Below are 17,449 nucleotides of genomic sequence, written 5' to 3' on the forward strand. Positions count from 1 at the left end.
CGATGGGCTTTGGCCCGATTCAGCATGGCTCTTCTTATGTTCTTATATGAGAACAAGAAACTATCATGCTGTCAAGTGATCCATTGATCTGAGTCTTGCTTATAACTAACTGAAAGAAAAAATATTTGAGCCACATTTGGACTAAGAAAATAGGAACCCTATTTTCAAACTATATCTTCCAATCTGATACCTTCCAGGTATTAGGGGGCTACAACTCCCATAATTCACTAGCTAGCATGCCTGGAAATTGCTGTTTCAGTCATTTCAAAGGGCTCAGACCAGTAGTGGGTTCCAAAACTCTTTACCACCGGTTCGTGAGTGCATTTGCGCGCATGCGTGACACTTCTGCGCATGCACAGAAGCATTCTGGGTGGGTGGGCGGAGCCTCCCACCGCCAGCACTATCGATTCTTAGAACTGGGCTGAACTGGGAGCAACCCACCTCTGGCTCAGACTGCAGCAGATGATAAATGTTGCAATTAGAAAACACTGCATTTTAAGACATGACGCAACCTATTACTAAAAATAACATCCAGTTAGAACAACTCATTAATATATCTTGGCTTTTTTCCAGAATAATTTCAAATCATATGGAAATATATTATTTTAATATTTATTTTATTATTAATACATATTTTCATGTCTTAAAGATACGAAACTGTTATCGATAAAGATAAGCAAAGTGTCGCAAAGGTTGTAATTTTTATCACCATAACTAGGGAAAGATGTACTTACTTACCTCCAAATACTTATACAGCCTGCCCTCTGACCTATCCTAACTAGCTTATTAAGAAACAACTGTCTGCATAAGCCTTGCCTCAGGCAAACATTAGCAATAGACCTGTGTAAGCCACCTGATGAATATTTAATTGAACATGCATCCTTCTTTATTCAGATTAGAAACATAGAAGACTGACGGCAGAAAAAGACCTCATGATCCATCTAGTCTGCCCTTATACTATTTCCTGTATTTTTATCTTAGGATGGATATATGTTTATCCCAGGCATGTTTAAATTCAGTTACTGTGGATTTACCAACCACGTCTGCTGGAAGTTTGTTCCAAGGATTTACTATTCTGTCAGTAAAATAATATTTTCTCATTTACTCTTGATTTACTCTTGAATACATGTATACCGTATCTACATAAGACTGCAGCCATGACATCAACTTTCCTGTGTTCAAATGATTAACCCCTCCCTTTATTATATATCCTTGTTAGGTAGTACAGTATTAACAACTTAAACATAACTCTTCAATGGTCTATCCCTACCCTCCCAACAGCTGGCAGGAATTCATATTTACAAAACAACACATTAACATGCAGAAACTTTTTCTTTCAAATGCCAATAGTTATTTGAATAAAAACACTGCAACATCCTTGAAATTATATGCCAGACAAGGCCAAGCAAATCAGGAAAAAAAAAACCTTTCCCAAGAGCGTACCTTAATTTTGGACAGAGGCACTGGAGACCCACATACACAGTGAGACATTAAAATGTTGGTTAAAGTCATCCTTCTGTAATTTTCACTTCATTGTAAAATGAACGGAGTAGAAAAGAGCCCAGCTCTTAACACAATGCACTGATTAATATGGTCATTTCCATGACCTTTAAACTAGGGAAGGACACGTGATATGTCCTCTTTAATGTGCTAATACATTATTGCCCTACTGTAAGCAATAAAACTTGGCAAACAATTGGAAAGATTACAAGAAGCTATACTCTGCCCAAATTACAATAAAGGTACAGCTTGTTCTGCATTCTCTAGGCAGAAGCCCCAATGAAGTCTGTGTATTAAGTTGCTTTAAATATTTTATCTCATTTAAATTACTAACAGTGCATTATCATCATTCCAAAAAGAGTTAGATCTAAAACCTACTACAGTGATACCTCTATACTTATGAACGCCTCTACTTAAGACCTTTCCTAGATAAGAACCGGGTGTTCAAGATTTTTTTGCCTCTGCTTAAGAACCATTTTCTACTTAAGAACCCGAGCCCGGAAAAAATTCCCAGGAAATTTGACAGCGGCATGAAGGCCCGGCCAGTTTCCTGACATTCCTCCTGGGTTTCTCTCTCTGGCGCACTGTATGGGAGGCAGCCTCGCGCTGGGTGTATGGGAGGCGCGTGCTCCTCCTCGCTGCTTCAGAGTTCCTCTTTTTGTTTTTTTAAGCCTTAAAGTTTTGGATTTTTTTGATTCCCCTCACCTCACCTTCTTCCTTCGAGAGCTACTGTCCTCCTCCTCCTCTTATTCTTCCTCCTCCCACCCAAATTCCGAGCTTTTATTTCTTTCCTAATGGGTTTGCACACATTATTTGCTTTTACATTGATTCCTATGGAAAAATTGCTTCTACTTAAGAACATTTCTACTTAAGAACCTGGTCATGGAACGAGTTATGTTCTTAAGTAGAGGTACCACTGCATATTCTGTTCAGAATAACAGAACATCAGAGCTGGAAGGGAACTTAGAGATCTTCTAGTCCAACCTCAGTTGAGGCAGGAAACTGTATACCATTTCAGACCAAACCCATATTCAATCCATACTGAACAATATTTCTGCTTATGTGTCATTTCTACCTTCCAACTATGTTGGAAATACAGTTCTCAGAATCTCCACAATGGTTGGAAACCTTAGCTGTTAAAACCTAGCTTGGTTGCTATACGGAAGTCCTTCTGTAAGGACTTCAGTATAGCAACCTGTAAAGGACTACATATTTGGAGCATCTATTGTATAAAAAGTACATGTTCACATAGACCAGGGGTAGGCAAAGTTGGCTCTTCTATGAAATGTGGACTTCAACTCCCAGAATTCCTGAGCTAGCATGATTGGCTCAGGAATTCTGGGAGTTGAAGTCCACAAGTCATAGAAGAGGTCAGGAATTCTGGGAGTTGAAGTCCACAAGTCACAGAAGAGCCAACTTTGCCTACCCCTGACATAGACCATAACATATAGTGCATTATCAGGTAATAGAGATACCAACTGTCTCAACTTTTCTTATCTTTGCTATGAACTTTCAGACTGATGAAGCAATTCTGCTTCCCAAATTATTCCCATTCTTTAGGTCAGGGGTCCCCAATCAGTGAAGAGCTGCTCATCTTTGATGCTACCAATGTGGCTCTGAGGTCATCGCAGGGGCACGCACCCATTGGCATGAGATTTGGCTCCCGCGCATGCGCAAAAGCAAAACTCGATGAAAATTGCCAAAATCTCGCTCATGCGAGTGTCCTCACACAAGACTTTGCTTTCTGAACATGTGCAGAAGCCAACTCTCATGTGGGGGTGCATGTGAGTGCACTTCCTGGATTTTCCTACTAGGATGGCGCACCAGATAACATTATTATTATTATTATTATTATTATTATTATTATTATTATTATTATTATTATTAATTAGATTTGTATGCCGCCCCTCTCCGTAGACTCGAGGCGGCTTACAGCAATGATAAAAACAATATATAATGACAAATCTAATAGAATCTAAAATAACAATAATGCATTTAAAAAGTCTAAAAACCTAGAAACCCCAATATATATAGATATATATAAAACAAAAAAAACATGCATACAGTAATATCATACACAAAGAACTACATAGGCAGGGGGAGATGTTTCAGTTCCCCCACGCCTGACGACAGAGGTGGGTTTTAAGGAGTTTACGAAAGGCAAGGAGGGTGGGGGCAGTTCTAATATCTGGGGGGAGCTGATTCCAGTGGGTCGGAGCCGCCACAGAGAAGGCTCTTTCTCTGGGTCCCGCCAAACGACATTGTTTAGCTGACGGGACCCGGAGGAGACCGTGCGGCAGAAGGCGGTCTCGTAGATAAACATAAACCTGGAACCCATTACTGTCCTCAACTCTCAGTCTGAGGACCTGCGGCATGCCAGCAACCGGGCCGCACAAACAAACGAAAACCCATTCGTGGGTTACAGGCCATACTCAAGACCAAGCCCCCTCTGGTTTGTGGAAAAACCTCATTCCGTAGAACCTGTGCCTGGTGCCCTCAAAATTGGGGCCGCGTCTTTAGGCCTTCCAGAAGGGTATTAAAACTTGACTTGGCTGGCTAGTTTGGAACCCTGAGGAGGTCACTCATTGCTGGAGGTGGTTGATGGGATAAGAAGACCTCTTCCTTCTGCTGCCTGTCTCTTAGTCCTGTTGTTTTTAATAGTTTTACCTTTAAAAAAATTGTTTAATTTGCATTTACATGCAAATTACAATTTTTACAATTTACATTTTTAATTTGCCTTATTAAAAATGCAAATTAAAGAGACGGGCGGCATATAAATCCAATAAATAAATTTTAATTATTTTTTAATTTGTCTTTTTAATCATCTGTAAGTCATCAAAAACTAAGTCGCCTTATAAGAGAGATGAGTGACATTAAAATGTAATTAATAATAAAATAAATTACACCCTGGGATCATATAAAGTGGCAACTGATCAATTTTCCAATAGTTAAGATTTTTTTTCACACCCCAAAATAGAAGGATAAAATTACCTATGTATCTTACCTACACCAATTTATCTGTAGCTCCTGAACACAGATAGTTGCAAAATTAAGATATCACTTCCAATCTACACTGCTCAAAAAAATAAAGGGAACACTTAAAAAACAGAACATAACTTCAAGTAAATCTGTGAAATCAAACTGTCCACTTAGGAAGCAACACTGATTGACAGTCAATTTCACATGCTGTTGTGCAAATGGAATAGTTGTGCAAATGAGATATTCAATGAGAATATTTCATTCATTCAGATCTAGGATGTATTATTTGAGTGATTCTTTTATTTATTTTTGAGCAGTATATAATCTAAACAAGTGGTTATAATTAAACAACTAGCTTTAAATACAGAATTAATAGCTGATTAAGGCAACACGGATTTGTAGATACATCAACATATTTTGATATTTACATGCAGCTCAACTGCATTTAATAAAAATGGTTTTGTATTTTTAAAAAAAGTAAAAGATGTTTCTGTTTCCTGTAAGTCAACAGATCAAACCATCAGTACCTTTCACAAATCAACAACCTTATGACAAATTTTAATGCAAACTTATTAAACAGTGTCTTTATGTTGGCAAGTTTTTGAAACCCAGTTCTTTGAGCTTCAAATTCAGAAAGTAGTTTCCAAGGTGTCAAAATGTAATCCTTTTTTATTTTCTGCTGGCTTTACTAGAGACGCTCAAACTCGAGCCAAATTAAAAGCATTTCAAAGTTCTCTTCCAGGAAATAACCCATATCTTCTACAGGTGACTATGGCTAGATACTTTATTTTAATCATTGGATTTGTACTGTGTTTTGCTGTTGTGAGCCGCTCTGAGTCTCCAGAGAGAGGCGGCATACAAATCTAATAAATCTAACCTAATCTACTTCAGATCTTATATGTTACCATAATCTTTGAAGTTAATGTTTTTAAAAAATACTCTTGCAACTATGAGAAAATCCATCATTATTTTTCACAGCTTACCGTATATTCTATGTTTGTTAGCCTGTTTCCAAGTAACACTCGGAGTAATGAATAGCCTACATTTGGCTTCTTGGTTCTTCTGCATCATCTGTCATTTCAATGGGTTCCACCATTCAAGTTAGCTCTTTCATAGTTCCCCTTCTTGTTTCATTCCTCTGCACATTTCATTCCTTTTTCTTTGGTGATGATTGTGCCAAGGAATTCAAAGTTCTTAGCATTCAAATTGGAGAAGAACACTGCTATCATTAAAAATCCAAATATATTCCCTCCCCCCTTTTTTTCTCTGATTAATTCTCTAGTCTCCTGAGACTGGGAAGGAATGGCCAAATTAATGCCTTTAATGTTTCAATTTCACTCGATGGAAACAAAGAATTCATAGAAAAAATTGTAATCTGTGATGCAGCAATGGCCTTGCCTCCCATATTCCAGATGGCTTGAAATATTTGCAACAAGAACAAGGATTTGTTATCTGTTCCCAACAAATAACTTCTGGGACAACTGGCAAATGAGTTCATTTGAGCCATGTAAATCTTCATTTACTAATTCATCCCAAGCTATATTTATCTAAATTGTAAAATCTGAAAAAATATATTTGGGAATATGATCCCTTATTTTAAAATCTATGGGAAATAGCTGTATATTCATATAGATTTTATTTTATTTTTTAACATTTGTTAACAAATTAAAGATGTTAAACATTAATACCAACTACAGTGGTACCTCTACTTACGAACTTAATTCATTCCATGACCAGGTTCTTAAGTAGAAAGCTTTGTAAGAAGAAGCAATTTTTCCCATAGGAATCAATGTAAAAACAAATAATACGTATGATTGGGAAAACCAGAGGGAGGGTGAAGGCCCTGTTTCCTCCCAGGAGATTCCTAGAGAGGCCCCACGGTGGCTTCTCCCCGCCTTTTCCGGCCCTGTCTCCTCCCAGGAAATTCCTAGAGAGGCCCCACGGTGGCTTCTCCCAGCCTTTTCCAGCCCTATTTCCTCCCAGGAGATTCCTAGAGAGGCCCCACAGAGAAATACACTCTCCAAGTACAGTTTATGAGCAGTGCTATAGAATGGACTGCAATTCTTCATCCTCTATTAGGAGAATTGGTGCTAGACTTATGGTTGGGGGTCACCACAACACAAGGAACTGTATTAAGGGGCTGCAGCATTAGTAAAGTTGAGAACTACTGCTCTAAAGCCTAGTGGCTGGGAATTATGGGAACAAGCAGTCCCAAACCTCTAGGAACCTCTGTCTCAAGACAAGCATTCTATGGTAGCCATGTTCTGGCTTATGCACACCACTCTCAGGACCAGACATGCTATTGTGGTTTGTTTTCAGAAATGGTTCATTGAAACATATCAGGAAGAGATAGAATACTAGACAGTTAAGCTGGTTTCTTCCATGCTACAATCTGCAACATTAAAACACCATACTATAAACACAAACTACTATTATTATTCGATTATGCATTTTTAGTGCATAATAGCACTACTATTACTACTAGTTTTTTCTCATCATTCCCATCACCCATCTCCTCCCATTTATGACTGTATGACTGTAACTTGTTAATTGTGTACTTAAGATTTTTTATTAATATGGATTGTTTCCTTATTGATTGATTGGTTGGATTTATATGTCGCCCCTCTCCGAAGACTTGAGGCAGCTTATAACATGTAATAAAAAACAATAAAATACAATGGCAAATCCATTTTGGCACCCGAGGGAAAAAAGGTTTGTTATCACTGGTGATTGCTTATTTAACCCCTATGACAATCATTAAGTGCTGTACCTCATTGACAAATCTATATTTTCTTTTATGTACACTGAGAGCATATGCACCAAAGACAAATTCCTTATGTGTCCAATCACACTTGGCCTATAAAGAATTTTATTCTATAAAGAATTCTATTCTATTCTGTGTATTTCAAGGCAAGATAAGGCAACTAAATATTAACACTCTTCTATTTCCCCCCCCCCCCCCCAAATCTAACTGGCTTCATGCCCAAGGCAGGACTACAACTCTGAGTTTCTAAGCCAGCACTTTAATCAATAGCATGAGCTGCCTCTCGAATTTCTAAAATGAAACATTATAGTCACCAAGAGACAAGACTCATTCAAAGCCACCAATTTTTTTTAAAAAAAATTGAGTGATAGAAACATAGAAGACCGGCGGCAGAAAAAGACCTCATGATCCATCCAGTCTGCCCTTATACTATTTTTTGTATTTTATCTTAGGATGGATATGTGTTTATCCCAGGCATGTTTAAATTCAGTTACTGTGGATTTACCAACCACGTCTGCTGGAAGTTCCAAGGATCTACTATTCTTTCGGTAAAATAATATTTTCTCATGTTGCTTTTGATCTTTCCCCCAACTAACTTCAGATTGTGTCCCCTTGTTCTTGTGTTCACTTTCCTATTAAAAACACTTCCCTCCTGAACCTTATTTAACCCTTTGACATATTTAAATGTTTCGATCATGTCCCCCCTTTTCCTTCTGTCCTCCAGACTATACAGATTGAGTTCATCAAGTCTTTCCTGATACGTTTTATGCTTAAGACCTTCCACCATTCTTGTAGCCCATCTTTGGGCCCGTTCAATTTTGTCAATATCTTTTGGTAGAACTGAACACAGTATTCCAAATGTGGTCTTACCAGCGCTCTATATAGCGGGATCACAATCTCCCTCTTCCTGCTTGTTATACCTCTAGCTATGCAGCCAAGCATTCTACTTGCTTTCCCTACAGCTTGACTGCACTGTTTACCCATTTTGAGACTGTCAGAAATCACTACCCCTAAATCCTTCTGAAGGTTTTGCTAATACAGAACTGCCAATACAATACAGTACTCAGATTGAGGATTCTTTTTGCCCAAGTGCATTATTTTACATGTCAACAGTGCATTATTTTACATGTCATTATTTTACATTTTACGTTATTTTACATGTCAACAGCATGTGAAATTGACTGTCAGTGTTGCTTTTAAGTGGAGAGTTTGATTCCACAGAAGTTTGATTTACTTGGAGTTATATTCTGTTCTTTAAGTGTTCCCTTTATTCTTCTGAGCCGTGTATGTTTCCAAACCAAAAGAGAACTAATAGATAACATTTTAAACTTTTTTCTAAACTCATCAATGGACTTTAACACCTAGTTAGCCATCCTACTGCAAAATCATCACAGCCTAAATGAAAATGTTGATCTTATCCATGATTACTTGGAAGTGTACCATTGTCAGTTTGATGAGGTTCACCCCCAAGTTCCATTAAATATGTGCATGGGATACTCTGAGCATTTTGCCTTTTTTCATTGCTGTCCATGTATGAATAGAATGTAATATCTACATTAAAATGGTGTGAAATCTAGATGATGCAATTGCACACCTCGTGAACTCAGCTCTACGGCTGTCCTTCTGCAACAGCTGACAGAGAGGGAAGCTAAGCTGACTTCCGCATCCTTGTTAATGGATAATGATTAATGCATTGGCTCAGTTGTTTAGATAATAAAGGTCACGGGCTTCATTTCAGACCTAATTATATTGAAGCGCCTGGATGAATCTTGCCTACCATCATTTGATTATATTTTCCTACAAATTAAAACTTCATTATATTTATTAATTATGAGTCCCGGCTTATCAAATCAGCATCTGGGGGAGGGAGAAGAATCATGAAAACAGCACTGTAACATAGAAACCTAGAAGGCTGACGGCAGAAAAAGACCTCATGGTCCATCTAGTCTGCCCTTATACTATTTCCTCTATTTTATCTTAGGATAGATCTATGTTTATCCCAGGCATGTTTAAATTCAGTTACTGTGGATTTACCAACCACGTCTGCTGGAGGTTTGTTCCAAGGATCTACTACTCTTTCAGTAAAATAATATTTTCTCATGTTGCTTTTGATCTTTCCCCCAACTAACTTCAGATTGTGTCCCCTTGTTCTTGTGTTCACTTTCCTATTAAAAACACTTCCCTCCTGGACCTTATTTAACCCTTTGACATATTTAAATGTTTCGATCATGTCCCCCCTTTTCCTTCTGTCCTCCAGACTATACAGATTGAGTTCATGAAGTCTTTCCTGATACATTTTATGCTTAAGACCCTCCACCATTCTTGTAGCCCGTCTTTGGACCCGTTCAATTTTGTCAATATCTTTTTGTAGGTGAGGTCTCCAGAACTGAACACAGTATTCCAAATGGGGTCTCACCAGCGCTCTATATAGCGGGATCACAATCTCCCTCTTCCTGCTTGTTATACCTCTAGCTATGCAGCCAAGCATCCTACTTGCTTTTCCTACTGCCCGACCACACTGCTCACCCCAAGTAACAAAAGCCTTATTTTTTGTACATGTGCAATAGCGGCTAATATCTGCTTTTTCTACATGTGTCATAAGTTGGCATGGTTCCCTAAACAGGGAGGCGGCAAAACACTGCTTTTGTCACTCATCCTTAGCATTTGGCAAGCCACAAACAAGCCAGCATGCTGCAGCAGTAATACCGGTTTACCATATAAATTGTTATAAGGAATCAACATGTATAGGTGTTGTTTTATTCATTTACTAGATTTTTTTCACACACCTTTATTACTTTATAAATAACTCAAGGCTGCAAATAGTCCTGATAGTTCCTCCTATTTCTCCCACAACAATGACCTTGTAGAATGAACTGGTCGAAGACAGTGATGGTGAACCGTTTTTGGTTTATGTGCCAAAAGGTGTGTGTGTGTACTAGCATGTGTGCATGTACCCCAAACCCTTTCTTCCTCCACCATGCATGCACTCTTCCTGCATTGCCACCAACCCTCCCAATGCACTTGTGCATAGACCTTTCTGGTGTCTGGTAGGCGGTATAGTGTGTTCATTCTAATGTTGTCCAGAAAACCATACCATCCTTTATTTATTAGACTTGTATGCCGCCCCTCTCCGAAAACTCGGGGCGGCTCACAGAACACAGTACAAAAACAATATGTGTACAAATCTAATAATTAAAAACTATAAGCTAAAATTTCTTTCTTTCTTTCTTTCTTTCTTTCTTTCTTTCTTTTCTTCTTTCTTTCTTACTTACTTACTTACTTCCTTGCTTACTTACTTACTTATTTATTTATTACATTTGTATGCCGCCCCTCTCTGTAGACTCGGGGCGGCTCACAGCAACAATAAAACAATGTATGACAAATCTAATAATTTAAAAAAACATTAAAAACCCCATTACTAAAGCAAACATACACACAAACACACCATGCATAAATTGTATAGGCCCGGGGGAGATGTCTCAATTCCCCCATGCCTGACGGCAGAGGTGGGTTTTAAGGAGTTTACGAAAGGCAAGGATGGTGGGGGCAGTTCTAATCTCCGGGGGGAGCTGGTTCCAGAGGGTCAGGGCCGCCACAGAGAAGGCTCTTCCCCTGGGTCCCGCCAGACGACATTGTTTAGTCGACGGGACCCGGAGAAGGCCAACTCTGTGGGACCTAATCGGTCGCTGGGATAAAATATAAAGTATAAACCCATTGGGACATTGATAAACTAGAGCAAGTTCAAAGTACAAGGATGGTGAGTGATGTGGAAACCATGTCCTATGGGGAACGGTTAAATGATCTAGGGATGTTTAGTCTGCAAAGGAGAAGACTGAGAGGAGACTTGGTAGCTGTCTACAAATATCTGAAGGGCTGTCACAGAGCAGAGGGATCAGCATTGTTCTCATTAGCACACGGAAAGAATAGAAACAATGGAATGAAACTGCACGGGAGTAGATTTAGATTAGATATCAGAAAAAACTTTCTAACAGTAAAGATGATAAACCAGTGGAACAGTTTGCCACAGGAGGTGGTGGGCTCGCCTTCACTGGAGGTCTTCAAACAGAGACTGGACAGCCATCTTTCTGAGATGGTTTAGTTAATCCTGCATTGAGCAGAGGGGGTTGGGCCCGATGGCCCTGGAGGTCCCTACCAACTCTATGATTCTATGATTCACTGATTTTTGGCAATTTTTTCCCCGGCATCTCCATATCGGAAGAAGCCCTCTGTCTCCTCCCCCAGTCTTAATGCTGACCCTTATTCTTTGTCCGAAGCACAGCTGAATGCTTCTTCCACACGGAGATGCTGAAAAAAAAATCGCCAAAAATCAATGGGTTCATACCGATGAGGCTCTCTGGACCGCGTCGGTATGAACTCACCCTGCTGGTAGGTGAAAAAAATGCCCAAACAGGCAAACCGGAAGTGCAATTTCCGAACTTCCGGTTTGTACGTTGGGGAATTTTCTGGGCCTTTTCTGAAATTTCCGGAGGATGAAATGGCCTTTCCCAAGGTCAAAAATCAGCTGGCCAGCACACACATGTGCGCTGGAGCTGAAACATAGGTTCGCCATCACGGGTCTAAGAGATAATGAGTGGCCAAAAGTCACCCAGGCAGTTTTTTATGCCTAATTTGGGTCTAGACCAGGGGTAGGCAAAGTTGGCTCTTCTATGACACATGAACTTCAACTCCCAGAATTCCTGAGGTAGCATGATTGGCTCAGGAACTCTGGGAGTTGAAGTCCACAAGTCATAGAAGAGCCAACTTTGCCTATACCTCATCTAGAATTCAGAGTCTCCTGGTTTCTAGGCCATCACCTGTAATTATTTAGAGCTGCCAACCTGCCTTCCATTGAGGACCTGTATGCTGCACGAGTCAAAAAGAGGGCGGGGAACATATTTACTGACCCCTCACATCCTGGACACAATTTGTTTCAACTCCTACCCTCAAAACGTCGCTACAGAGCACTGCACACCAAGACAACTAGACACAAGAACAGTTTTTTTCCGAATGCCATCACTCTACTAAACAAATAATTCCTTCAACACTGTCAGACTTTCTACTAAATCTGCACTTCTATTCTACTAGTTTTTCTCATCATTCCTATCACCCATTTCCTCCCATGTTGACTGTATGACTGTAACTTGTTGCTTATATCCTAAGATTTTTATTAATATTGCTTCATTGCTTATTTGACCCCTATGACAATCATTAAGTGTTGTACCACATGATTCTTGACAAATGTATATTTTATTTTATGAACTCTGAGAGCATATGCACCAAGACAAATTCCTTGTGTGTCCAATCACACTTGGCCAATAAAAATTCTATTCTATTCTATTTGTTCTTTTGAAGTCCTTATTAAAAAAATCTGTAAATCTAATGGGAATTGCAAAATTCTGCAGGAACATTGAATTCTCAGCAAAAGTAACCGAACAGCACGCTATGTTTAAGGGGATTTTCTGAATGATTAATAGGTTTAAATGTCAAAACATCCGTAAATTTTCAAAATTTGAACCTCTTAAATTTTCCTGCGTACCACTAGGGGGCATGTTGAGAATGCAAATAGATTGATTCCCCAAGGCAACAGGGACAGTTTTCCCTGTAAAGCAGGGATCTCCAACCTTAGCCAATTTTAAAGACTTGTGGACTTCGATTCCCAGAATAGGAGTCTTAAAGTTGCCAGGGTTGGAGACCCCTGCTTTAAAGGAAGTTAAATAATAAAACCAATGGAGGGCTTTAATTTTTCATCTGCTTCATGAAAAATGTGGATTTATAGATTCACCGATTATGAACGTGCTGATTTTAACAACATCCACACCAACACAGTAAGTGCTCTGTGTTCACAGTAGTCAATTAAGACTACTTAATTAAATGTCACAGATTAACATTTGAATTAGGAACACAAAACCTTTTAGCTTTCATTTCAGTTTTTTAGTCCCTGTGGAGAAAGATTCACTCCATCGAGGGCTTTTACATTAAGTCAGTAACAAAAGTATTAAACACAAAACACCATAATCTAAAATTTTTATTCTATTGTTCTATTATGGATTTAGCAGCTGACCACTGGATTTTCCCAAATCCCATACTTTGAATCCTTTTACCTGGATGTTGGAATTTACATCCTTCTGCAATATATAGGATACACACACACACACACACACACACACACACACACACTATATATTTTGTGTCAATTTCTGGCAACGTTTCGATGAGGTCCCACTCATCATCTTCAGGCTGGTGTTTCTGTCCTTGTCCACCAGCCTGAAGATGATGAGTGGGACCTCATCGAAACGTCGCCAGAAATTTCCAAATCCTACACGGGAAGAAACTCGAATATACCAAGACTGTCATACCTGTACCCGTGAAAATCTATGAAAAAATATATATATATATATACAGTAGTCCCTCGCTATACCGCGCTTCACCTACTGTGGCTTCACTTCATCGCGGGTTTCTGAGGAAGTCGATCGGCAGATTTAAACAGCCCGCCGAACTCGATCAGCAGGTTTTTCAAAAAAAAAAAAATCTAAAATTGTAAATACAGTACTGTATTTAAATACTGTATCTAAAATAAATACTGTGTGGGAAGGGTTTATAAACACTTAAAACAATGAAAACTTACCAAACAATTACAATATAAATACCGTACTTAAATAAGTACTATTATTCGATAAATTCCCCATCGCGGATTTCACCTATCGCGGCCAGGTCTGGAACGTAACACCAGCGATAGGTGAGGGACTACTGTATATATATATATAGTGATTTGACACAAAATATGTAACCCTTCCCTGGTGCAGAGCTGAAGGGATTGGCTAGCTGATGAGGCCAAAATAAGGCCGAAATAGATCTATCCTAGTCTCCCTTAATTTTCAAATTCAGCAAAAAAAACCCATACATATATATGTGACATACATACATACATATATATATATATATTGCAGAAGGATGTAAAGGATGTATATCTGGAACTTTCTAATGTGAAATGCGTCTTCTACAATTTTGTTATGTCAAATAAATATTCCATCTGATTTATGCATCTCTAATGCCTGTCTATATGGAAACTTTTAAAAGGTGTCCGAAACATAACTGTCAGTGTATGTTGCAAGTTCAGAATGGTAGTTAAGAAACAGGAAACAAAATTAAAAAAGAAGAGTTAAGTGAAAAGCCACAAGTTGTTAACCCAGTTTCCTTTTCCTGTTCTTCCACACACTTCTTGTATTTAGCATAGCTCTACTCTCTCAGGCTTCAACTTTCAAACTTTACAAGAACATCGAAAAGGCAAGAGCTTGTAGATGGTAATTGGAGGACAAGGGCAAAATGCTTTCAACAGGTGTCTTTTTCGGTAAAAATGTTGAGCAACCACAGGCTCCGGACTTTAATTAGACAAAATTCAAGCCATTCTATAAAGTCACAAGGAACAGAAATTTGCATTTAAAAAAAACAAAATGATTGCTCAAATCATACAGGTCTAAGTATTGAAATCTATAATGACATGAGTAAGGTTGTAAGAAGGATGACTAAAATGATAGAGGTAGTGAAGCAGTTTCCCTATAAAGAAAGGCTACAACATTTGGGTCCTATTGTTCTGTCTGGGTCACTCCGGAAGCTATGACCAACCCAAAAAGATAAGCCAGACACACCGGTAAAATTCAAATACAGTTTTATAATGTTCAAGGAAAACGAAGCTAACAGAAAATGCCCTTACAAAGCAGGAAAACACTGGAACTCCAAATATATACATGAAGGCAATTGTCCATGCATCAATATAGGATTCTTGCTGCCAAGACGAGGCTGTAGATAACAGACATACACCTCCCACGGGTCTTCAAGACTGCTGGGCCACAAGCCAGGAACAGAGACGCCGAGAAAACAATGCAGGTTACAGCAACTCCAAACTGATAACACTCCACATGGCTTCAAGAGCTTGCCTGCCTTATAAACCCTTCCCTGCTAATGAGGACCACACCCAAACCCTGGTGTTCCTTATTCAATGCTGATAGTATTTCTTCAATTGATCCTTCCTTTGATCTAAACGTCTCTGTCGCATGTTAATGACAGCTTGTGCTTCATCACCTAAAGACTCCAAAGACTCCAAGCTACTGGCTGGGGAGAGCCCCTCCCCGGGCTCCCATGCTGTTCTTCCTCGTCACATTCCTGACTGTAATCTCCCCCGTCCGACTGCCCAGCCCCCTCCTCTTCGCTGTCAGCCTCCTCCGGGCATGGAGCCAGCAGAGGCGCAGCTGGTCTTTGATCTGCCTCAGGCTGAACCACAACACCTATTAGTTTAAAACAACAACAACAGAGGAGACAGAAGTATACAAAGGCAGCATGGATGAAGTGAACAAGGAGAAGCTATTTTCTCCTTCCCCAAATGTTAGACTTAGAGGTCACCAAATGAAATCGAATCCTGGAAGTATCAGGACAGGCCAAAGAAAATACTGTTTATACCACGTGCAATTTTACTTTGGAATTCACTACCATCAGACGTAGCTTGGCTGGTTCAAGAAAGGGTTGGATCAGTTCATGGAAATCATGGGAATCCATGACTATCAGCCTTGATGATAGCGCAATGTGTAACATGTTCACACTGGTCCAACAGGACCGGGTGTTTGTTAATATGTGTTATTCGTTTAGGGATTTTCTGTCTTCACTGTGAGTGGTATTGTGTTGGTGGGGTGCACCGAGGGAGCTCAACCAACCTCACATTGTACATGTTATGCAGTGACAATAAAGATTTGAATTTGAAGGCCACCTACTGGGAGACCAGGGGCTTCCCATGCAGTTGGGTGGCTTCTGTGAGAAAAGGCTGCTAGATTAGATGAGCCAGGGATTCAATTGAACAGGGCACACTGCTTATGTTCTCAGGATGCAGCCAAAAACAGTGAAAATGGCAATAGCAAAAGCACTTAGACTTGTATACCACAGTATGCTTTGTGGCCACTAAACAGTTTTACAGTGTCAAAGCGGTTTTACAGTGTCTAAGTGGTTTTACAGAGTCAACATATTGTACTGCAGGCCACTGAAGCTGACTTGTAGATCTGAAGGTCAGCGGTTCAAATCTCATCACCGGCTCAAGGTTGACTCAGCCTTCCATCCTTCCGAGGTGGGTAAAATGAGGACCCGGATTGTGGGGGCAATGGCCTAGCTCTGTTAAAAAAGCGTTATTGCTAACATGTTGTAAGCCGCCCTGAGTCTAAGGAGAAGGGCGGCATAAAAATTGAATAAATAAATAAATAAACATATTGCCTCCAACAATCTGGGCCCTTATTTCATCAACCTCGAAAGGCTGAAAGGCTGAGTGAATCTTGAGCCAGTGAGAATCAAACTGCTGGCAGTCGGCAGAATTAGTCCGCAATACTGCCATCCTAACCACCGTCCCACCATGGCTCTTAAAACTTTAAACATTTTGATGAGTTATTTGATGCTATATAGATTAGGGCTACTGGGAGGAAATAGAAAAACGTAAGGAAAAAACAAACCGTTTACAAAAGCCATAATAATTGAATTATATCCCAGATGATATTTTATAAAATGGTGGTAGAAAATAGTGGTATCCTTACTTCTACCCAATGCATATTCAAATCATTTACCAACATATACTGCCCTTTAAACACAATATATTGTCAAATATGCTGTATTGATATTCATATATACATTGTGCATTTACAAGCTTGGTTGCCAGATCGGTTACCAGTTTATTGCCATCAACACTGTATATGTCATTTACACTAAATGTTTTCCGTCCAGAACCCAGCAATCTTCACTAAACCTGCTTGGTCTCGATCCTGCCTCAAGTTTCTAACCTTATGATATGCAATAAACGCTCTCCTTAAAAAGGTCCATAAGCAACCTTTGTGCTAGAACTGTTGTTATTCTTGTGTATAGGGAAGCAAAATAAATTGGTGCTACTTTCTTTTTTCTTTTTAGAGAATAGAATATAATTCTTTATTGGCCAAGTGTGATTGGACACACAAGGAATTTGTCTTGGTGCATATGCTCTCAGTGTACATAAAAGAAAAGATACATTTGTCAAGAATCATGTGGTACAATATTTAATGATGCTCTGAGTGTTCATAAAAGAAAAAGATACATTTGTCAAGAATCATGTGGTATAATATTTAATGATTGTCATCATTAAGTGTTGTACCACATGATTCTTGACAAATGTATCTTTTTCTTTTATGTACATTGAGAGCATAT

At 39.2% G+C, this 17,449-nt stretch overlaps 1 protein-coding gene across 1 annotated transcript in view; it reads right to left on the reverse strand.

The window, feature by feature from the left end:
• Nucleotides 1–17,449, reverse strand: part of SPATA13 (spermatogenesis associated 13) — an 84,629-nt gene that overhangs the window by 55,972 nt on the left and 11,208 nt on the right. The window lies entirely within an intron of this gene.

The sequence above is a fragment of the Erythrolamprus reginae genome, chromosome 4 (assembly GCF_031021105.1).
Source record: "Erythrolamprus reginae isolate rEryReg1 chromosome 4, rEryReg1.hap1, whole genome shotgun sequence".
NCBI classification, from domain to species: Eukaryota; Metazoa; Chordata; class Lepidosauria; order Squamata; family Dipsadidae; genus Erythrolamprus; species Erythrolamprus reginae.